Source organism: Pelmatolapia mariae, linkage group LG17 (assembly GCF_036321145.2).
Source record: "Pelmatolapia mariae isolate MD_Pm_ZW linkage group LG17, Pm_UMD_F_2, whole genome shotgun sequence".
In the NCBI taxonomy this organism is placed as follows: domain Eukaryota; kingdom Metazoa; phylum Chordata; class Actinopteri; order Cichliformes; family Cichlidae; genus Pelmatolapia; species Pelmatolapia mariae.
The window spans coordinates 16,518,501-16,542,697 of NC_086242.1; the positions used below are offsets into that span (position 1 = coordinate 16,518,501).

General features: G+C 38.4%; 1 protein-coding gene across 3 annotated transcripts in view; it reads left to right on the forward strand.

The window, feature by feature from the left end:
- Nucleotides 1-24,197, forward strand: part of syt1a (synaptotagmin Ia) — a 210,525-nt gene that overhangs the window by 31,724 nt on the left and 154,604 nt on the right. For all 3 annotated transcript variants that reach the window (XM_063500504.1, XM_063500507.1, XM_063500505.1), the window contains exon 2: nucleotides 19,448-19,495. The gene's annotated coding sequence lies outside the window, so the exon portion shown is untranslated. The remainder of the gene's footprint in view (nucleotides 1-19,447; nucleotides 19,496-24,197) is intronic.

The following is a 24,197-nucleotide window of genomic DNA, read 5'->3' on the forward strand; positions in this document are numbered from 1 at the left end:
GTCCAGGGTCAAACTGGACTAATTGTTAACTGTTAACAGGCAGTAACAGGAAATAAAATGTGTGTTCAAAAACTATTTTCAGGTATAAGCAGTGTTGGGAAGGTTACTTTTAAAATGTATTCCATTACAGAATACCGAATACATGCCCCAAAATGTATTCTGTAACGTATTCCGTTACGTTACTCAATAAGAGTAACGTATTCTGAATACTTTGGATTACTTAATATATTATCATGCTGTTTACAACTACGTGAATGTACTATTGCTGTGATTTATTATTGTTACTGAAGGTCCGCGGCTCCGAACCGTAGTAAAGGGACCTCTGGCTAATACGGTGGGTTCCGTGTCGGGCTCGTAGCTGAAAACTAGCTTTACTTTGTTGTCTGGGTCAACTTTGCTAGCAGAGACAGAGAGAGGCGTTGAAAGGCTGCTCCAACGGAACTTATTGTTTCGGAGGAAAACACGAACACGGTGTACAGTTGAGTCTTAATAGCTTACTTACAAATGGGCTCGTCAGGCACTCTTCTTGGCTGCAGTGGTTATTATTATATTTACATGCTTCCAGCTCCCGTTTTTGCTCCGTGACAGCTTGGACTTTTCCTTTCTCTCCCTCCCTCCCTCGCTCACAGACACATAACGTGTATGGTAGTCCATTCTCGCTGCAGCACGGACTACACTGCCCATGAGGCTACATTCTTTAGGGCCATGCCTGTAGCATTCTGCCTTTTAGCTTAGCACAACAACAACAACAAAAAAGAGCGTCACCCTGTAACCATGGCAACCGTAACGCTGCCGCCTGGAACAACAGAGCGTAGCTGTCAAACAAACCCAAACAGTCCTGACCCGCCACAATATGAAACAGGAAAGTACCGCCGTATAATCCATTTATTTCAACAAAGTAACTGTATTCTGAATACCACCTTTTTAAACGGTAACTGTAACGGAATACAGTTACTCATATTTTGTATTCTAAATACGTAACGGCGGTACATGTATTCCGTTACTCCCCAACACTGGGTATAAGTTAGGCATGTCTAAGTCTACACTGACTGTAGCACCTAAACAGCCATTTAAAAAAGTTTAATTACTTAATAAATGCATGCAACTGCAGGTGTAATTTAAATTTATGTCCAAGATGAAGTATTTTGTGGCATTTTTGCCCACATCGCGTATATAGCATTTAGCATATAGCATGCATAGTACATAAAAATTGTGATTTGTGATTTTCCACAAAGTTTCCCGAATAAACTGATGAATGTTAATCTGGGCACATGCTGCTCCTTTGCAGTCATCTCCTCACATCCACCACCTTCCATCCCCCTTCACACTGGTGTAATAGCGCAATCTTGAGAAGCAAATATCCTGGGAGTTTGGTGCGAACTTGATGTGGCCAACATAAATTACATTTGCATGCGATTTGAAGGGGAACACTAGGTCAGTAGGAGCTGCCATGCAGGGGTAGCAGGTCCTCTCTTGACTCAAAATGCTTCTCAGGAGGGCTTCCTCTGAGTTTTTTTTTTTTTTTTTAATCCTCATTCATTTAATGTTGCCTTGTTTGGACTTGAATTAACACAGAGATTAATGCTATTTTATTTGTTTACCTATCAGATCCATTTTATCGTGAAGCACATCCAGCTACAACAAATGGAACAATCCTGCTGTAAATTATAACCAAATTATTTGAACTCAATGGAAATTTTTATGGGTGTATTTGTTCTTTTAGGGTTTTGTGTGTGGGTTTTTTTTTTAAAGAAAAAAGTTACAATATTAGTGTAATAAATATACATAATATACTGTGTGTTGCTGTGTGTAGGTGTGCGTGTATAATTAATTTCAATCAGAAAATATGAGATGCAGACTGTAATCGAATTGCCTAAATGGAGCATAATTCCCTGGGAGACTGTGTTTCAGAGAAATGCTTTCAGACAGCAGAGATTTATGTAAAATATGTGTGTCAACATCAGGAAATCGCCCTTATATGTCTTATACAGTCTCTATGAATGCCACCCTTTTATGGCCTGGCAGCAGTTCTGTCCAGCACAGACTTGTTCACATGATGCAACAGACCACCTTATATAACACTCATCTCCCCTGGAACTGGAGCAGAAAACCACCAGAGCCAATCGTAAGCGCTCCCCTTCCCATTCCCAGAGAGTTTACCACCTTTCAAAATAAGATTGTCTAAATACATATGCAGAACACATAATCAGAACAGTAATTTAACTTCCTGAACAATGGCTGGTTGCATTTTCATTAGGCACTAATTAGTAATCAATACATAATTTTACGAGAGAGGGCTGTTATAGTGTTGGTAATTGCTTCTCATAATATGCTGAAATGCAAATAGAATAGGATCAGTTCTCAAGTTGTGGGCTGAGGCTGAGCATGGCAACAATGGAAGGCTTTGTTTACCAAGCACTGATAATGAATGTAGTGTAGCGCTAGGAAATTACAGTCCTCATTTTGGCATTTCCTTTGGACATTATTTTTTAATTAAATGGAGAAAATGGACATCCAGGAATAAAATATCGACTGACATTCATTATATACACGATAAAAGCTAAAGTTGAACCTACAAAAATAAAAGCAATGTTGATTTAAAAATAAAGATGTATATATTTATCCACGAAAATCCTCTCTTATAGTCTTTCGGTTGGCCATCTCAATTTAATTGTATATGCTCTCTATTAAAGACTGCATTTATCTGCATTTGCCTCATTTCTTGATAAAAATGCACAGTTTGCAGTCAACCCAATAATATGCTTAAATATGATACTGTGGTATATTTATTACAGCTGTCATTGAAAACTATATATTCTGAGAACATTGAAAGAAATGTCTGTGTTAACAAACCAAGAAGTTAAGATTTACTTTTTACCCTTTGTTATGTGAGTGAACTGTTACTATCACGGTGTTCCTGCGGAGACTCGGTACCTCATACTGTATTACTGGACTAAACGCTGGACTCAAAGGCACAAAGGAGGAGAAATCAAAGGTGGCTGCAAAGATCACGACAGCCAAGAGTTTTCAGAACAAGATTAGCCTTAGCACTCCAGATAGAGATGTACTAGACAGATTAGTGACTGACTTTGACCCTTAAGCAGGCTTAAGTCATTTTTAAAATGTTGCATTATGAATTTAAACCTGCATATGATCAAATAGATTAGAAATTGATTAGATGATCTTACTGACTACACATTCGATCTTAGAAGTCCTGCATTTGTAACAACATCATTAAAAAGACAGTTGCTGGAGTTTTGAGAACTTTTTTAACCAAACTAGGTTAATGTTGTCTCAGAACTGACAACAGAAGGTTCTCACTGGTTAAAACAAACACAGAAGGAAAATTGTGTATAGTGTCCCGATTGTGTCCTCTGAGGCAAGTACTTTGGGATGTGCCTTTGGGAATTTGTAACAAGCAAATATTAGTGTGACTGCATAAAAAGTAATGAATGAAATTTAAAATTACTACAAAGGAAAAAAATGACACAAAGCTAGTACCTAAAGAAAAAAGCTTCAGCTGGATCAGGGATGTTGAAGTTTAAGCATGATTGGTCATTTCTTCTATCACGTGTTCAGTTTCCTACTGTGAAATAATGCATGAGCCATAGAAAGCCTGTGCCTGATAAAGGTGTGGAAGTTAGAAGGTAGTGGAGCTTTTTGCAAAGATAGAATTGTAGGTGTTATGATCATCCGCACACATTTTTCTGCTGCTTTCTGGGTTCAGGATTAGGGGGCAGCAGTCTAAGCAAAGAGGCCCAGACCCCTCTTTCTCCCCCGCCACGTTATCCAGCTCATCTGGGGGAACACTAAGGCGTTTCCAACCCAGCTGAGAGAGATAATCCTTCTGTCGTCTCCTGGTTTTGCCCCAGAGTACATGCTACCTTCTTATCTTAGAGGAATTTGAGAAGCATCCTAAGCAGATGTCCGAACCATCTCATCAATGTGGAGTTCTACACTAAACTCCTCCATTTCCTCCAGTAAGAATCCAGTCACCTTTTAGAAGAAGCTCATTTCCAGCACAGTCTTATTCTTTTAGTCATTACCAGTCTAAATAGTCTTTTCTGTCACCTGGAATGACTTCAAGGCTTATTTCTGCAGATATGTGTACAGGTGTGGCTTTAAATTCTGGCTTGTGCTTTGGCGTGCTTTTGCACGAAAAGTTTGAAAACCACTGAGCTAAACCATGCATTCATGAATACTGTTTTTAAAAGCAGTGAATTATATACCTACAGCAAAGTTGTCTTTGACTCAAACAGATCCACTGAAAGTAAACACAGACTGTGGCAGAAGCATGATACATTAATGATAAAGTGATAGAGGGAGTGATGCAAATGTTTTTTTTTTCCTCTCTCCACTTCACAGCTATTGGTATGCATCTTTCCCCAAAAACACATTTTTCACCTGCAGTAATGTGAATAGACATGATAGCAATTCAATCCTGGATTCAGGCTTGTGTAGACCTCTACTATGAATGTGCAGAATACACAAAGATGACATGAATCTACTCATCTCTCTCTGTAAGAACTGCTGGAGTATTCCTCTAAAGCAATCACTTACACTCAGTGTCCCTCTTGAAAAATAGATTCTACACTGCCCTAGCTTGCTGCAACTTGAAGCTCAAATTCATATTGAAGCCTGAAACCCTTTGTGAGTTTATAATGAAAAACAGTTCAGCTCTTCCAGAGTCCACACCCCTGAGTGAAGCATATTCAAGCTGTTAAAGCTTGCAGGAACCACACAGCTGATTTGATGTCCCCGGATGTCACTATCCACAATAAGACTATTGATGTTTAGCAAAACTATCGACTCTGCAGCTAATTAGTGTGCCATCAGAGGTTGAACTTAACTGTGCTGGATACTCTCCTCTTCATTTTACTGGTTTGATTATCTGCAATGTTGTTTTGCAAAGTTCAGAATCTGTTGCATTCAGAGGGACTGCGATAATACATTCTTGATCAAATCTATAGGTCAAATTAGCATTTAATTTGTAGCAAAAGCAGCATGTGGCTCATAATTCACAGCTCTCATAAATGTTGATGCTTAAAAAAATCTAAAGGTTTGTTACTTAATACTTATTCAAGTCTGCTCAAATTAAAACAGAGAAGCTGCACTAATGTAGCCTCTCTGTCTCATCTGCAGCCCTCTTCTCTGCTAATTATGGATAATGGACACAAGCAGGGGAGGTACAGTCCCTTCTGCCAGAATAAAAACAACTGATTAGGAAGACCTGAGCTGCGTCATAGAGAGACGAAGAGGGCTTCGACCATCAGACGTACTGCACCTTTCTCTTTACTTTGTTATTTTGGTGCGTCAGATGTTGCCACTGAATGATTGTTCCGGCTGTAACCACACTACTCTCAAACATACTTTTAGAAAGATTAATATCTGGAAACGTCCTTATTTACACATGATATAACATGAAATTGAGCAGAAGTTTTCTAAAGCACAATTAGTGAAAAATTGAATAATTAATCATAGGTCTTTTATGAATTGGCAAATCCAAGTAGGTGGATATAAGCCTGCATTCAGAAATACCCTTCCCAGAAAAAAAGCATTCTTGTTCTGAGAAATGAGGGGTATTTACAGGAATTTTCTAAAAGAAAATGGGAAAAAAAACTTTCACCTTTAGAGAGTAGGTAGTATATGTGCACATGCTTGTGCGAAAGCCTTCATTTCTTTGAGCAAATGTAGAGAGAGAGGTCTCTGTAGAAATGTTGTTTTATATCAGCTCAAATCAATGGGGACTGATGCTCAAGACAGTCAGCTAGTCAAATGTGTTTCCTCTCCTACCATCACAACACTGATGATGTAGCAAAATTAATGGAATTTTTTTTTCACATAATCAGTCAACCTTTGACTCTAGCTACCCTCTCTACCCACTCTACCTTTGCCACTAGCTCACTTAATTTCATTGGAGAAAAGAAGATACTGAAAATGAATTTCTGTAACCTTAATTTCATTCAAATTCATAAAGAATTAGTCAATAATTTAATTATTTACAATATTACTAATATATTTCATGTTTAATATTACCTGTCCATCCCCATGGCATAGTAATGTTTGTCCTGTTCGTGCTGTTGAAAAGTGATGAAATGAAAATAATCCCATGCTTTTATATGATGTTGTAGGTCCATACATACTACAAACAGGCCATTTTTGGCTGGTGCTAGGTGGTAGCCAGGCAACCTGATAGTGTCTTGATACAGTACATCATGCATACTGTAACTGAAGTTTTGTGGATATAAATTAGACATTATAGCCATTAAAACAGGTCATTTTAGCTCATTGCTACATGATTACTGAGCAGCATAATGACATCATAATGTGTAGTATCATCAGTCTCTTGTTTAAGTTCGGTTGCGTAGGACGTTTCAGTTTAAGAAGAAACCTCACAGTCAGAGATTTTTGTACATGAACATTTCAGAGTGACATCAAACACTTAAGCAGTAGTGTACATATATACATTGAATTTTTGTGGGAATATGCCATTTTCATCAGCTAGAGAAAGGCTGGTGACCTGCAAGCTCACAGAACTGACCTTTTAAAACTTCTAAAACTATGCTGTGCAAACTGTGATTGTGTCCCATTAAACTATAACTGTATTTGCGTGACCATAGCCATTTTTTCCTTTCTTTAAAAAAAAGTGTATGGATGGAGCCATCAGGAACCCTTACCATTTTGTCCATTTTGATCTGCCCAGCATTGTGCTCTGGTTCTTGATGAAACATAAAAGGTCATAAAAGGTCCAAATAGCTTGACTCACAGAATACTGAGTTTGCCTTTGTGATGGGCCACAGCCAGAATCTGAATGCACCCCGCTGGTTTCACCCGGATCTCCATATGGAAAAGGAAATAGGCTTGTCACATTTAACTGCTATTACGCTTGAAGAAATACTATACAAAAGTCTAAAATATGGTCATAGTGTGGCGAGTGTTTGCCCTTTTCATCATTTCAATGTCCCTGCTGTGAAAATAAGAATCGCTTATGTTGTCTTTACTATAGTCTTCACCCAAGAAATAATCCCAGCCAGTCTGTATGCTTTCTTGCAGACATCTAGCCCTTTGTTTTTAGGTGATGGTGAAAACTGTTTTATATAAAATATGCAGTAATGCAGTGAAACGGTTATGCAGTCGTTAAGGGCAAATGCAAATTGGTTTACATGGCCCAGTTCACAGGTTGGATGGCGCTCTGAATGACTTGGGTGAGGTGGAGATGGTAATCAGTGTAACTGCCAGGCAGCGCCAAATCAGTTGCTGTCTCTCTCTCTTTTTTTACTCCAAATTATATAAGGACAACCTCTTACAGTAATTTTTTATGTGTATATGTACACTGACAGGTGATTTTATTTTGAAAAGTCCCATATTTTGCTCACAACAGTAAACTTTAATCTCTATCTACAATGCTCATGGATGGAAAATGGTCAGTGCTTTCTGAGGAACAAATCTCTGCAGAGGTTTACTGTATTGTCTACAGCGAGACTAATTCAATTCTCCCGTCCTTTGCTGCCAGCTTTATGTCCCAGTCAAACCATGCTCTCATCAAACAAACTTGATTAAAAAAAGTCTGATCTATGTGGCTGCTGGATGATGCAGTTTATGTGCGTGTGTGTGGCTGTGTGGTTTTGTCCCAATGTCCTGACATACAAAAGGACCTTTGTTTATCCATTTAAATTCTGACAGAGGGCCAAAAAAGCATGTAGGTTACTCAGGGCCACAGAGATCGGCCTCAGTGACAATAAGCCTGTAGTCTGTGACTTGGAAAACATGTTGCTGTTTTAGTATGAAAAGCTCAACAGTCTGTTTTGCATTATTCACTTTCAAGTGTTCAGTTAATCAACTTTAGCGGGGGGGAAAGAGTGGATTTGATACGCTTGACATCAACACAATATGGCATTGATGGAAAATGCATATAAAATATAGAGTGCATATTCCTTTGTGTGTGTTATTTTTTTAGTTAAAGGAAGAAAAGTTCTACTGAGCAGATTTCAACAGCTTTTCAGGTATGTGCATGACGGAGAGGTGAAATAAATGTTGAGGCATATTGTCTGGTGTGGAAACAAATTTCATGGAAGCTCATTAGATGCCCCACCTCAAAGATTCCTAAAGAAAGAATTGGTGAGAAGGTCCAGCACAAAATTGGATTTCTTCTACTCTCTTAACTGCAGAATACCTACCACTCAATGTGAAACTAATGAACTGGCCCTGGATATGTGTCTGAGATCAAACACATGCACCCACAGTAGCAAGGGCAAACATACGCTTTAAGGATTATTGGCTATTTTCTTCCCTCTGCTCTCAAAATGGAAGAATATCTAAGCACCACTGCAAGTGTATTATATTTAAATAAGATCTAGTGCATGTGTGTTAGTCTATTTTGAGTGAGAATGAGTTGTGCTTATCATAAACTCCCAGTTGGTGGTTTCTTTTTGTTGGTAATGAAATGGCTCTGAAGGAGTGAAGTAGCAGTAGTTGTTATCTAAAGGCAAAAACACCAGTTTATGGCCCAATAAAGCAATTTTAGTGCATGCTAATTCCATAGTTTTTCATGTCCCTTAGTTTTTTTTCCTCTTAGTGATCTTATCTCTATCCATTTATCTGGATCTTTTATATTGTTCGTTATCATTTTGATATTGCCCGTCTCAGATCGCACCAAGGCATTTTGAACAGCTACAAGAGTGTGAAGGCAGAAAAATCTTTAAGCAATCTGAAACCTCGGAAGGAAAACTCCAGGTTTTGGTGTCAATGGTGTGAAGCCTTTTTTTTTTCTAACTCTGAAATTTTCTTTGACACTCAGCATTTAAAGCACAGGCAAATATTTTACTTCTAACTAGAAATAGATTGAGCAGAATGAAGCTATGGAGCTAAAATGCATGGTATGGTTTAAATCAGAGGCATAGACTTTTACTTTTGCTTTACTGGAAAAACGGTTTTGTATTATAGCAGTCTGCTTCTCTACAGTAAATGTATAACTGGTGTCTCTGTTAAAATCAGCATTGAATATGTTTTCATTGGTGGAGAAAGATACTATATTGATAGTAATGCCATGATTAGAACTTATGTTCTCTCATGTTTGTCCTTGTTCTGTTTCATTTACATTTTGCTCTATATTGGACAAAAGTACAGGGCTACCTGCGCATTACAATGCTGCTCAGCCACAGAAAAACAATGCAGTGAACCTCCTGATTCTGTGAAGCTCCTGTTCCTGTTCTGAACTTAAGGCAGAGGATGTTTGGAGGTCTACAGTTATCAGGGCACTGGCAACTTTTATGCACTATGCACTTCATCACTCAGCGACCCTGCTCCGTAACTTCACTCGTCTGCCACGAGTTGATGTGACTCTACTGCAATAATATTGCTTACATGTAATATCTACAAGGGAAGAAATTTCACAAACTAGCTTGTTGTAATAGTGGGATCCTATCGAAGTACCACACAATGGGATACTGCAATGGGACTGAAAACACCCAAATTAAAAAATTAACAGGTGTGACCAAGTAATTTGGTTCATATATTTTGTGTTAGCTTAGCAAAGCTGTGACACCATGGGTGCAGTGGGTAGCTGCATTTCCATTGATGCTGTCTTTAAATAAGGATTGTTACAAATTTCCCTAATTTTTTGATTTCTTGTGAGTCAATGGTCATCTTAGTATAGTTTTAAAGCAAAGATGGGGGGGTGCATCAGGATGATACTTAATAACACGACTGCTTATATCTGGCAGAGGTAATTAGAAATAAAAACGTGGACATAATAAAGGGCTGCTTTAGATAAAAGACTTTTATAGCTGAGATTCATTTAAATTATGACATATGTTTTAATATGACTTAAACAGAATATACATGCACTATAAAAAGTGTATGTAGTGCATATAATATCATATTACATCAGCATGATTGCTGCATTAAACATCTGATCTAAGGTTTGTGTCATCAGTGTTTTATGTCAGCCTTTAGCATTCATTTCTACGCTGTGTCTGAAGAGAGATAATTGCCTCTAAGCTAAAGTCTAACTTTGAGTTCGTACGTCCCGTCCCTCTCTTCGACTCCATCAGTCGAGCACGCTAATGAGTGTTTCCTAGCAACAGTTAAAACAGGGCTAGTAAAGTCAGCATTGGCAAAAAGACTGCTACTCGCTGAGATCTTTTTCTTTTCTTCTCAACAAGCTATTCATGTGCCATCTGCATGCACTAACAATGCCCGTTTTCACATTAACATCAGAAAGCTTGTTCTCCTCTGCCAAGATTTAATTATGTTGCATTCTAAATTAGCCACCATCTTGAAGCCCCAGTGCCATGTCTTTGATGCAGTAACATGGATGATGGGAAGAACTCATGCTGGACATGAAGCTGACAATATACACACATACCTATACATGCATAACACCTCACCCCATCTGTCTTTGCCTGCAACAATAACACGCTGATATAAATATATCCTGGACAGAACTGTGGTTTTTTTCACCCTGTAATGACTGTGCATGTGCACTCACACCAGGTGATGGTGTCCTGAGGGATGGACACAATAGTTGGTTGTATGTATTTATAATTAAAATATGTGACACTGGTATTCTTCCCAGAATTGTAATGACTGAAATTATAGCTTGTATTATCCCTTTTAACAAAGATTGAAAAGTGAAGGAGACCCTATCATCATGATCGCCACAGAGATCTGTGAGATGAGCCAAATATGACTCAAATTAGCCTTATTGGCAAATAATCCACATTTGCTTTACACCTGTAGAAGCCAAATAATGCAGTTTGATTGTAGTATTATCCAGAGTGCAGACGGCGTGCTGTCATTCAGTGTGTTACATGAGAGGATTGAGTCCTGATCAACTGTAAGCAGAGAGGAGGGGGATTTCAGAGAGTGTCTGATTTACTTTCTAGATTGGCTCATTTTCTGTGAACCTATAAAACTGCGCGTTGGTAAACCGGTTTGTCTCTTAAGATTGTGTATCTCAGACAGTAATGCATCTTTCCAATGCACAAAGACAAGTCATCTCTTAGAGAATTTTGTTATTCATCTAGGTTTAATCCTAAGAGCATTGCCTTGAACAGCTTGACCGAGGAGACTCTGCTCCAAATAAAACAGCGTTTGATGGATGTGTGCCTCAAACTGGGTCCATTCTTAGAAGAGAGGTTACCAGTGAGGCTGGCAGCATGCCACAAAATGGTCATGGTTGTCTCCTCTAATAACACATCAACTTATGCAAAGTCTGCTTACCTCTCAACTCATTTCAACTCGTGTACTGGGAAAGAGTCAGGTGTATCAGGTGGCTGAACCCCCATCCGTTCATATAATGTGGAAAAACATGATGCAAATGCAAAGGGTAAGGACTTTATCATTCAAGGGCAAAGCACAGGAGAGGCAGGGATTGCGAGTGCTGTGTCATCATCATGCAGGGAGACCATCTGAATGTTATTATGCTGTCTGATTTGAGTGCCAGCTTCAAGGGCATTTTCTGCCCAGGTACTGAAGTTCTTTGTGGCACTCAACCAGACTATCATTTCATTAATGCAAGACAAAAATATTTCCCTTTATTTACCCAGTCCTTAATAAGTGTACTTCTGAGTGCTCACATTTTAACAATGTCCAGTCAGGAGGCTGTCTGTTGGCTCCAAGGTTACAGCTGTTTGCTGGCTCTGATGTTTTGGGGGAAACTGTTTATATATAATAGTGCTGCTAAGTAAGTCTGTTTTGTTTTACTGATCAAAGAGGATCAAATAGCACTTGAGGTTTGGCTACTTGGAGATTTAGAGTTTTCTATATTGACAGTGTTCCACCTACACCTACAACTGAGCATTGACAAGCCTGTAGTGGTTCAAAGTGTAAACATATGTTTAATTTATTTCTATAATCAAAGCAGCAAGTCTTGTTTCATCAGCTTATGTTCTCCTTTTAACATAATCACACCAAAGCCACAGATGGGCTACACTAGGCACGCCTGTTGCATATATAATCCAATCACATATTCATGTTTTTCTTGAGTACTTTTAGTTTAGTTTTCATTGTTATTTTTTCTTTGTTGGTTTTTTTTCAGCTTCGTAAATTGGCAAAAATGCAATTCATTGTTAAATGTCATGCGATTTAGCGTGATGACAAAGAGAAATCTCAGGCAGTGTAATTAGCAGGCAAGGCATACCAGGTTATTTAAATTTTTTTATACTCCTCTCTGGCATCTGTAGCGGCATGATTATCAAATGTTTTCATGTCAAGAGAGAGAAATGTTGACTGACAGGCCCGGCCAGGCTGGAGCACCAGATCATACAATAACTGACAGCAGAGACCCATCCTTTTTCCTTTGCACAAAAATGGAAAGAAAACAAAGCAAACAAAACATTTAATTATTCTTCCACAGCATCAACAGACACAGGCGGAGTAGAGTGGATGTGCGGCAGTGAGCCTGACGGGGCCGTTTTTGAGTGTCAAAAGAGACGAAACATAAACACTAACACCACAGAGTGAAAAAAGCCTTGATAGGAATGCAAAGATTAATTGAATATGCTAATTTGCTTTTTAGATACCTGTTTATAAAAATCCATTAAAATCATACACATAATAATATCCAGCAGCAGCTGAGTGCAGTGACCTTCACTGCTCGAGATATCTGTTTTCAGCCTTAATTGATAAATACTTTAGTGAGAGCTACAATTGTGCGTCTGTTCATTAGCACTAAAAAATCCTGTTTTTTTTTTTTTTATTTCACAGTAACCTCCGTTCTGCTTGTAAAAGGCACCAAAAGCCTGTATTATAGGATAATCCAGGATAATCTATGGCCATTTTAGATGTCTTTGCGTACCCACATTGTATGTTGGCAAAATGCTTTTTACCTCACTATCCATAACAAGAACATCACCACAAACAAAAACATTGTGTCCTAGTTTGCATAATTAATCTTACTGGAGAAGAGAGAGGAGGTGTAAACTCCAGATGCCACTCTAAACAGAAAACAAGGCATCAGTATGCAAACAGCTGAAAAAACAGGGGTGTACCAGACAGAGTCATACGGCGGTCCCATTACATCCCGTAAAAATACAAGTGCCCCCGTGCAAAGGTTTTGGCAAGATAGAAGTGTATTCATCTTTTCACTGCTTGCTAACAGCCTCATTGCTGCACGTCTGCCAGATTCTTTGAGCCAAATTCAAGTGGGCCTCGAAGCTGGTTGTTCTCAAGGCTGCCAGTCTAGTGGGAAGGAAACAACCAACTTCAGAGAAACAATCGAACCTGCTCCATCCATCCTTCAAACTGCACAGAGAGCTTGGTTTGGAGAATGGCAAAGCCTCCTGTTTCTCAGGAGTAATATCTCCATACAGGATATTGGCTTTGTGTCCCTTCAGCTAAACAAAGAAGTAGGCATTGTTCCTTAAGCATTTGTCCGTCCGGTTTCTTATTAAATAGATGTTCAGATCTAAACACTAGTATGAGCCTAGATTTAATATGGTGTGATTGTGTGTGTGTTTTTTATGAGACTGCCGCTCCTATTGCATAGGGGTATTGAAGTATTCTCTGGTGTTGCACTGAGAAATATTTAATGTGTTGTCCAGAGGAACCAGATAAATGTGCAGTGGGATGGTCAGCTGATGATCTCAACTACAGATGTTTGAATCTCAGAAGACCTGGATGTAGTAATCATGCAAAATATTTCGGTGATTATACCTCTTGCCTGGCATTGTACTGTACTTTGAACTTCCCTACTATATGGACACCAGATAGTCTTAACTGTTAATAATGAAAGCCATGTGTATGTTTTACCAAGAAAAATGTTGTTTCCCTTTAAATAGATGAATTGCCCTTCTTAAAAAATCCATAATGACTAAGTGAAAATAAGGCTTTACAGAGATCTGCAAATATATTTAAATGGAAAAAGTCCTCATTTGTGGAAGTATTTACCTCTTTTGCAGTGGGTTTCCTAGTTATAATCATGTGCGCCGCACTGTGTATGCTTTAATTAGCCTTAATGTTTCTGGAACCTGTGCCAAATTTCATGGAATGTGCACAGAAGAGCAGGTAGATAGAAGCCACTTTTGAGTAAAAGGCATATTAAAGCCTACTTTGAATTTGTCAAATTACTTTTAAGGGACTCTGGTCTATCATCTGAAGAGACAAAGATGTAATTCTCTGGACAGAACTCCAAGCTCTGTGTCTAGCCTACATCAGGCACTGTTCATCTGGCTAATACCATCCCTACTGGGAAGCATAAGTGTGGAAGACAACTAGGAAGGATCACTGCAGTCAAAATAGAAACACCCTTGAAGAAAAGGCCAGACTTATCCACAGTGTGTAAAGTCTCAGCTTAGGGCAAGATGCCTTTCTTCTCAACAATGTAGCTGGAAGACAAGTCTCTGACTGTCCTTGAGTAGCCCCATAAAAAGCCCAGAGTTAAACCCCACAGGACATCTGTGGAGAGGCCTGAAGAATCGTAGTTGACATACGGTTTATATCCAATCTGATGGAGCTTGAGAGGGTCTGCTGGGAAGAATTCGATAAAATTCCTCTGAGCTGTAATTGCTGCCAGGGAAGAAACAAGGCTCAAAGGTCTGAATGTTTGAAGTTTTACATCATTGACAGAATAAATTCTTTTTCGTGTGTAAATTTCAACATTTTTAATACATCTTGAAAAATGTAAGGCGGCATATTTTCATTTGGTCATTGTAGTTATCAAGTCTACTCTGGCAAAAATGATGAAAATATATATTGACATTTTTAAATGGAACACACTGACCACAGTTTAGCAGAAAGTGGAGTAATCAGAATACTTTATGAATCAAATGCATTGTTGTATGGGTCGGTAGTGGTTGGGTATGAAGGCTTGAAATGATTCATTCTATTTCTGCAAAAAAAAAAAAAAAAATATGCAGGTTGCCTAAATTGAGGAACACGGGAAACACATTTTATTTCCAATATTCATCTGTGCGGTTAGACTAGTCCTAAGAGTTTCTGGTTGGTTTATGTATTTATTTTAGTAGCTATGAAAACTAGCTTACATCCAGAGGGCCTGTATTGCTCGTTCACTTTGAGGAATAGCATTGTTACCATATACAATAGTCTCTTTGATGTGCATGCCAACATGGGTGATTGTACTTAGACACATTGAAGTGTATATATCAGTCATCCAAATGTGTGTTTGTGTGCGCTGTCATTTTTTCCTATGCTGCTTCAATATTAGAATATTAAATTACTCGAGTTAGATTAAAGGTATTTAACTTAAGAGGTCTGTCTCTTTATTTAGGATATTTGGATGGTTTCAGGTCATCCCTGGTTCAGTTTTACATAATTCTGTGGTCTAGAATACACTCGTAAATATACACTCATCACTCAATTCATTAAAACCAGGTCAGACTCCGGCTTGACATCAAAACTGCTTTACTTTTTAGTGCTTAAATTCAACTAGGTCCTGGAAACTATGCTTAGTGATTCTGGTCCATATAGACATGATAGCATCACACAGTTGTTGCGGATTTACATCCATGGTACAGATCTATGGAAGCCATTTAGCTACACTGAACTCATTGTCATGTTCAAGAAACCATGTTGATATTATTTGAGTTTAGTGACATGGTTTGTTATCAAGCAGGAAACAACCATCAGGAAATGGTTATACACTGGTCATAAAGGGATAGACATGGTCCACCATTACACCACCAATCAGTTGATTGGTGGTGTGATGGTGTGGAGCCATGCTTTCATGTTGTTTCTAACAAAGTATGAACCTACCATCCGAATGTTGCAATAAAAAAAAAAGCTGTCAGGGGCTGGGTCTGTGACGCAGCGTTTTGGGTTTGTTTTGTATTTTGTATTTTCTTATGTTAGAAGTTCTTGTGGTATTATTTAGTTATGGTTTAGTTGAGTTTTATTCTAGGTTTTGTCTCATCCATGTCTCTGTGATTTATGAGTCTTTTCCTGTCCTCTGTATAGTCTGTCTTGTCCTCTGTGTTTTATTTTCTGTTATGCCAGTGCTTTAGTCTCTACATGTGTTCCATGTCTCCTCAGGTATTTCATGTCTCTATGTCAAGTTTGTGTTGTCATGTCTACGTTCAATGCCGTTTCCTGTTTTATTGTGAAAGTCCCTGTCCTCTGTGCAATGTGTCTAGTTTTGCTTCCCCTTGTCTTGTTAGGTCTGATTTGTCCCAGCTGTATTCCCACCTGTTCCCCATCCTCTCGTTAGCCTTCTGTGTATTTAAGTCCTTTATTGAGTGTTGGGTTGTCTGTTTGTCTGGCTGCATGTTTCTGTGAGTTTTGGCTCTCCTCAAGCTCCTGTTCCCCTTCATTTTCTGTGTATGTCATGTTATAGTTTTTTATGTTCCTGTTGAGGCCGTGTTCATGTAACATGTTTCAGTTTTGGCCAGTTTAGGTTTCAGGTTAGTTTTTCTCCAGTTTGCCTTGCCTTATTTTTTTGTTTTGACATCAGCCCAAATAAATGGCTCGCTTTCTGTTATACTTTGTTTTTCTCCCGTGTCTGCATTTTTGGTCCACACCTCAAACACACCAGCGATCCCCACCGTGACAAAAGCCTCAATTTCAATATTTTCCTTTTTTCTGTAAACTCCAGATCCAGCTGTGTGGGGGAAAACCCCAGGAAATTAGCATAAATTTGCTTGAAAATGTCAGCACTGGTCTCCAGTTCTAATAGCACTGATGTTTACTGAAACTGACACCAACATGAGCAATTTCTGAAGAATACCATCTATATACTCTAAATGGGCTCCTACACTCTTTGGACCGCATTGTTTGTTGCCAGTGTTGAGGATATACGTAACATGAAGACACTGACACTTTGACACAAGGCTTTGGTCCACAGACAAGCAGTGAAACTGCCATGATAAAAATGTTTGAACTCCCCTCCAGCAGACTCCCAGGATGGGTGTTTGCTGTGGATATTAGTGTGGCGGCAGAACAACATGAGATGGGTCCTTTGAATAGAGAGCACAGAATGAAAGTTGGGTTAGCTGTGATGGTGCAATAGCTTTGAAAGCTGTGAAATAGACTAAAACACACAGATCTGAAGTTTAGGGTTTTTTTTTCCTTTAGGATAATAAAACATGAAAGGTCCCATCATGCCAAATTTGTTTTAGCTTCAAGAGGGCTGCCATTACTCGCTGTACTTTAGAAACTCAGCCAATCATTTTGGTGACATGTATCAAGTCTTCTTGATTCATAGCTTATCTGCTACATTTGTTTATTTCTGTTGTATCAGTTTCTTTTGTGGTAATGATTGTAACTGCAGTTGTCTATGTTGATTATTAGGACATTGACTTGATAGGATATGATTTAAGTGATATTAATTACGCATTCTTTGTTAACATTTGGCAGCAGAACCCTCAGGCACATTTCTCACTGTAAAGGGCCTATTCTTGACCTCTCCACTATTAAAAAAAAAAATAGACATTTCTTTAGGCCCTCTCCACCTAGATTACTGGATGCTAATGCCAGTGAGGCTGACTGGTTTCCCCAGGCATTTGAAGTCTATTTTGGGACCAAGTATCCCAGTGGGTACATGGTGAGGTGTTTTTCAAGCCCACATGTCTGTTACACATTCATGAAACACCTTTTCAGTAAAAGCACAGAGTTGGCTTTCAAAGCCCTCCTGCTGTCTACTGGTAAATATCAGCTGCTAATTAGTGGCTGATATGTACCAGTTACTTAACTCAGATATATTTGGCAGCTTGTCTTACATTCACAAAGATTGCTTCATTACATTCAACATAATCTGTCACAAGTTTCTGAAAGGGATAACATTCAACCTATAGATTTGCTTTATTGGACATGTCTATTTCCAAATTTTAAAAAAGCCAAAGGAAGAAAATGCAAGAAATGCTGAAGGTGCTTCCACATTTTGCCACCAGACCAGGCTGTTATTTTTTTTCTACCAGTCCTGTTAATGGCATGTAGTTTTTACACCTTTGGATATGGTGCAATATTGCCACCCCTGTACAAAACGAATGTTTCCTTAGGCAATGCTTCAACTTTCTTAAGGGTCGCTGGTGCCTGACTAAAAAGAAAAACAATCTCCAAGTTTCTCTTTAATAGCACCAGCCTTGCAGGGCCAGTTAGGAAGCACTATGACGCCAGCGTACAGTACAGCTTTGATCTTGTACGTTCTGGGCTTGTGGGGGTTCTGGAAAATGAAATTAAAAGGATTAAATTGTGACCTCCTACATAACCAAGTGGCTGCGTATCACATGGAAGTACCTCCTACAATCTCAAGTTATCCTCTTGATTGACATACCGTGTCGATTTTGCATGTTTGCCTGGATCAAACACAAGCACCTGTTGTATAAACATGTTCCTCTCATCTCTTTTTATTATGAGCCTCAAAGATCCAGTGACGAGTATCCAGTGTAGTCAGACTCTCATTTTTGAGAACCGTGTAGGGACAGGTATGAATAGTTATGGTTTCTTTTTGTTACGATTTCTATTGCTTGTTTGTCCTTTGAACCTATTTAAGGGTACCAGCATGTGTTGTTTGCTACTGCTGCACAATGTGCCATCTGCTTCCTGTAAATGAGACCACCGATGCCTGTCACCAATTATTGTAAGATGTATTAACATTTTAAAACAGAGGTTTGAGGTTAAGATACAAATCAGTTTCACAATATTTGAAAAAAAAAAATGATTGAAACCCAAGCTAATTGAATTTAAAATTAGGGTAAACCCAATTATTTCTTATGGAACTGAAGGACAAAATGAGAATTGGGATGAAAAAACGTAATACATTTATTTTAGAATGGAAACTGCTGTAGGAGGAAATTAGAGGCATTATAATAATAATTTAAAAGCATTGTATTCAGGATAAGCTCTGGTCTAATCTGCTAAAAATGAAAGTTTACAAGCCATGTTTACTAAATTTTGTTGAGTCATCTGCAGCTGTTATGTCTTTCTGTTAATTTAAATATAAATACTGTTTGACAAAAAGGTGCGTTTGTTATGTTTATACATAAACAACATTTAGTGAAAGAGCAAAAAGCTTCTCTTTGTCCTACAGTGTGGTTAGGATGGATTTGAAAGCATATAGTTTAATTTCCTCGTATTGCCTGACATAACATACCACCTCTAAGCTTACTCACTGAAGTTAATAGTGGACACTGAAAGATTTAACAGTATGAACTGCATTAATTAGCGGCTACTAGCAATTAACCACCATAAAACCTCTGCCTTCGGGCGCAAGTAGTTTTTATTTAAAACTTTATCTAATAGTCTGTGGCTAATACTGGACATCTTTATTAAAAAAATCCTACAGTGACCCACTAATTTAATTTTCAGGGAAGCCTCAGTTGTATGCCTTCATTTGGCCCATTTCATTACATTTAAAAAAACACTGGTGGGATTACCCAAGCCATTTAAAAAACATTGGTTTCACTCTTACCCTGTATTTGTCAGCACAGATTACATATCTCCTGTTAGTGCAGATGTTTTTTTTTATAATGACACTGTGAAATTTGTTTTTCAGTGAGCTGGAAGAGGAAGACAGGAAGGAACGTCTTTGACTGAAGATACTGTAAGTGTCAGGCCAATAGGCTTTTCATCAGATCTGTCATTTGACCTGTATGGAAAATGGACAGGGCCTTTAGTGTACGCCATTTACCCCATGCTATACACTTCCAAATTCCAATTTTCCACCAATTGTGTAGTTTATAAAAATGCCTTAATTATATTTACCGAAAATGACATCTTGCCCTCTGTTATTCTCTGATGCACGCACACAGTATCAATCAAATCAGTAAATCCAACAGGGAGCCAGAATGCTTGATGGCCTCTGGTCTCGTTTGAGATGCAGACATTGTCCTGTTGCCTCCTTTAATGAGATCTGGAGGCGTGCAATCTAATATTCACCAGTGAGGCTCCAACATGGCCCCTGAGCCTGTAGCCCAGAAAGCTGTGTGTTAATTCAATGAAGTGAAGTCAGCTGTGATCAGAAGGACCGGAGTGGCCATTCAGTCAGGTGGATGAGCGCCACTGGCTTTTGTGTTTTCTGTTTATTCGTTATTTAGTAGGCCGGACTTTTACTTGAATGTTTGGATAAATATTTCAAGCAATTCAATCAAGCAGAACTGCTTTGGGATTGAATCTTAGAAACCGACACACTGGTGGCAACAAAGGTACATAAAGCCTGTCTATGAATAACAAACATGAACAGTGCAGAGAGAATTGCTTATTGCACTTAAAATAACAACACAGTCTCCCAACAGTTTGTGAAATAGTCACGACTTGTAATCGACTGGTTTGTGCCTCCGGACACTAGATTTTCAAGTGGGATTTTTCGCAGAGTGAATAATTTTGCTGCTCCCAAGTTCAAGTCCTAAACATCACACATTTGTATTGTTTTTCAATATGTCAATAACTAAAAAAAGACTTTACTTGGTGACATTTAGACATTTAAAATGACCTAGTTATGATTAGAATATAGAAACTCATTTGTAAGGTTTAAACAGAAAAGACTTTTTTAGGTTTAGGTAATAACACTATTGTGTTTCTCTGCTCGGTCTATACTGAATATCTGCTGCAGACCTGAAATGTGCTTTCTTTTGAAATACACTACTTCTAGTTGTGGTGCCAAATTATCTCTATAAACACAAAGAAATAGTGGATTTTTTTGTGACTACTTCATGTTGCTATGACAGCAAGCCAAAAACTGAAGTTTATCTTCCCTTCAGGCAGTGAGATTAATTACACAAATTCCAACATACTATATGGAAAAAAGTATTGGGTCACACCTTTTAATCTGTCAATTTAAGTTTTTTCAGCCACATTACCTCAGGTGTGTAAAATCAAGCAGCTGGCCTTCCAGTCTGCCTTTACACATATCTGTGAAAGAACGGGTCACTTTAAAGAGTGCATCAGGTGGCTGGGTGACATTTCTTCCATGCTAATGATATTTCCACTATATTTTTATTTTGTTAGTTTTCCAAGTTGGCAAAACCATTGTAGTTAGGGTTCATTTGTTTTTGTTTTTATTTTAGTAAACTTAAATGTTTTTTCTCATCCAGTTTTAGTTTCTAGTTTAATTTTCCTCAACTATAATAAGCCTGGTGTAAAACTCAGTAACTGCGAAATTCCAAACATCAGCACAAACACTGTGTGCTGGGAGCTTCATGGCTTGGGCTTCTATGACTATGCAGCTCCTGTAGGTTTGATGTGTAGGTAGCCCAGTGCATACGGTGTATGCCTCCAATTAGGAAAAGGCATGTGGTAATCTGTTCTAGTTCAAATTATGTGGCTTTCATGAAGTGGAGGCTGGTCCCCTGCTGAGGCTGGAATAATCTGAATAATCAAGGACATTCATAATTTGAGTGGTGAGGGTTTATTATATTTTCTGCTATCTTCTCATACCTGTTTGTAGAGGACAGTAAACCTTGAGAAGTGTAAAATAGTTTATTTGGACTTGCTAAACATTAATTAATGCAGAATAATTCAGAATAATTCTCTTGAGTTTCTCTATACATAAGTGTACATTTGCAGATAGCACTAATTAGCACTGTGATTTGAAGCAGTGTAGCACCCACTCCTGTCTGATGATGATGATGATAGTTCCTGCGTCTGTCCCAGCTGTCAAACATGATTGATGGACTGTGCACTTCCCACCTCCAGTTGCCGGTGTTCACTGCTGTTTACCTGATCTCACATCCAGAGATGTTTAAGCCGCCTCACATTAGCAAGCATATTAATCATCCTTCATGCCATATGATTGGGTTAAATCCTAGTGTACCCAGCCTCTACGTTTTGCCGGAGGGTAACAGAAAGATGAGCGCACTTATTCCCCTTTTAAACTCGTTTAATGTTCGTCAGCCACTGAAAAAAAGAGTACGGCTAACACACAGGTTCACTGTGCTTCAAAATAAAAACAACATGACCAGAAATGCGTTCGACAAATTACCCATATGACGAAAGACGAGCCTTAATGGCTTCCAAAGTTAAAGTGTAGTGTTTCAGAGGTGATTCATTGTTTCTTCGCTTAAAGTAAACATCTTTGGGATTATTAAAAAAGGAAAAGTTTTTTTCCATTTAGTAATTTGGTGGTGTTTTCACAGCGGTTTTTGTTGGTGTAGTATTTTGCAGATATTTTATAGTGTTTGACCGAGAAGGCTGTATAACCTCCTGGCATTTTCAGTGCGCAGAAAGCAGAGAACAGTGTGCTGAGCCATTTTAAATTTCACATTACTTTAACAACTAATAAGTGGCTGATGTGTTCACCTCCCCTCATCTAACTGCTAAAAGTGCGATGTTTTGGAAAATAGCAGAAGCACTTTGTAGATGCACGGTAATCATGTAAGCCAAAGACGAGTCACATTTATGTAATTTGCAGTTGTGTTTTTCCTGTGGTTGTTTTTATTTACAGTTTGTGGATGCACTTACAGTACTGTGCAAAAGTCTTGAGTCACCACTCAACTCTTTATATTTTACTAGGAAAATGGGAAATGGGTGCAATGATTTACTGATTTACATACACGTAAATACAATACAATTTTAACAAGCTTAAAAGTTTATACGTGACAAAACACAACCTGAACTTTCTCACTCAAGTCTTGATGCATGCTCAATCATTCAGGTAGGGAAATCTCAAAAAGTTGATTCTGTTGATCTGGATGGAGCGCGGAGTCAAGGAGGCCATTTATGTGAAAAGGGAAAGACCATCTCTGAATCGAGGAGGGGGCCTAAGGGTACATCTTTCAGGATCTTACAATGCTGTGATTGCAGCCATTCCCCAACTCTCTATGAATGGTTCTCATGGCCATTGATCAGTGGACTTTGATCGATGGTCATGACAATTTGAATGTTGATGATCAAAAAACTGGTCTCGCCGCCCATTGTTATCCAGTGGTGCTAGTTTCAGTCATGAAACTGTACTGTTTATAAGGGTGGGGAAAACCTGCAGTCAGCTGAGACTGAAGAAGTCACTTGGGTGAGTGACGAAACGTTTCTCCACTGAAAAAGCTACGTCCAGTTAAGTTCTCCATATTTTACTGGGGTTTGAGTTGGTTTGTTTTCAGGATCAATAGACGGTCTTTAACAATCTATTTTGACTGGCTGTTGTCTAACTTTTTGAACTATTTGTCCAAAAAGTCCGATAAGTCTGTAAATGAATTGCTTGGAATGTCCCTACTAAGGACATATTTATATTGTAGTAAACTAAATGCAACTTAACCCTTTAAGACCTACCATAGAACCAAGTCCGCCAGAGCTTATATTATATTTTTACATGCTGTAGTGCCAATTTTGGGAGCATTTCAAGTTGATATACATCAATACAACCATTACAGCCCAAATTTTAATAATATGTATGCATTAAGTGCATAGTAATTACATAAATTGCAAAAAAGTGCAATAAACTACAAAAAAATTGAAAATCGTTTTTGTTTTTTTAACATATATTTCTAGTTAGAGAAATTTAAGAGGCTTATCCCTCAAAACTGTAAATACAAAAAAGTTGCACAAACTAGTTTCCCACCACAGGAAATTTATTTGAAGTGTCTTCATAGTTTTACTTTTGAAATACACCAATTTTTATATACTGCAGGAAAAACGAAAATAAATATTATAGTGCAAATTTGCAAAAAAGCAGCATATGCATCAAAATAAACTATTTCCAGCAGTGCAATTTGAGTTCTAAGCATCCCAGAAACGACACAGAAAGTCATAAAGTCAAAGATAACTTTTAAAAACACCAGTATAGGCTCTGAGGCCCTGACAGTAAAAAAAACTACATTTCCGCGAAAATGACGTCACTTCCGGTTTCGGGCAGGTAATGGCGGACATGCGAAAGTTCGCGCTGACGTCTATTCCAACGTAGGAAGTGTTATGAACAGCTGATCGGATCGGCAAAGCGTGTTTCTGGAATATTATGTTTTTGTTGCTGCAAGCGCTTTTTATGCAGTTTTTGCAAAGCTATATGTGGAAGAAAACCGTGACCTAGGACAAGCTGATGGCATAAGATGTAAGTACAACTTCTCCGGTTTCATATGCAAAAAAAATTATTGCGCTAGCTTACGTGGTTGCAGTGATACAGGGATTTAAAAATAGATACGCAAATTGTAGCGGGGGCGCTACGCTCGGCTCTAAAGGGTTAAAGCTCAAGTAGTCAGCATGTTTATGATATTGCTGAACAAAACATTCATCTTCCTTTCAGCAATTTATTTTAAGCGATCTCTGAACTAGCGTTGGCAAGTGTATTAAAATCAGTGCACCAAAGAAACAAGAGGTAT